Here is a 775-nt window from a genome sequence, read left to right on the forward strand (position 1 = left end):
GGTGACAATAGCCAAAACTACAATAGCAGCAACAAGCGCTTTATTCCCATTTCTACTCCATCCAAACCCCCTCGAGCTTTACCTACCTGAACGTCCCATTCTGCAAAATAAGGAGAGAAAAGCCGTGCAGGAGGAGGTGTGAGGAGGGCAGCGACCACGCGCAGGTGGCTTGGCTCACTCTTTTCGTAAGGCAGTTAATCACCACCCGTTTGGTGGCGGCCAATTAAAGCCACCGGTGGCCCCATTGTAGTCTGCTGAAACGGTACCTTTAGGAGTTGAAATTCAACACGCTGGCTGTTTCAGGGTGAGTTTTCTGAGAGCTGCAGCTAAAAAGGATCATCTATTCCCGGGACTGAGGATGGCAAAACTATGTTTCACCACAAGGTTTTTAGAACCATTTCCTTAACCCCCCCGAGCTGGGACGTGAGGCTTACCCAACTGTCTTCCTCCTAGGAGAAAAGGTGCTTTTCTCCATGCTTCCAAACGCTGCCCATCTCTGGAGGTGTCCATCCGGATTTGCAGTGTCCCCCTGCAATCACCCTGCCCGCCCCCAGCCCCAGGGCAGGATCTGCCCCTGCAAGGAGACATCCTGGGAGCTGGTCACCCACTGGAGCTGAAGGAGATGGAGCCCATACCACTGATGGCATTCAGGTTGCTCTAGTCAGCTCTGGACAGCTCTGGGTTCCTCCCGCCCGAAGCTCTGGTGCCTATAGGGCAGCCCAAAGAAAAAGGCTCAGGTCAGAGACCCGCCTGCACGCAGCTCCCCCCACAGCGC

This window comes from Buceros rhinoceros, unplaced genomic scaffold (genome assembly GCF_000710305.1).
Source record: "Buceros rhinoceros silvestris isolate BGI_N320 unplaced genomic scaffold, ASM71030v1 scaffold12534, whole genome shotgun sequence".
In the NCBI taxonomy this organism is placed as follows: Eukaryota; Metazoa; Chordata; class Aves; order Bucerotiformes; family Bucerotidae; genus Buceros; species Buceros rhinoceros.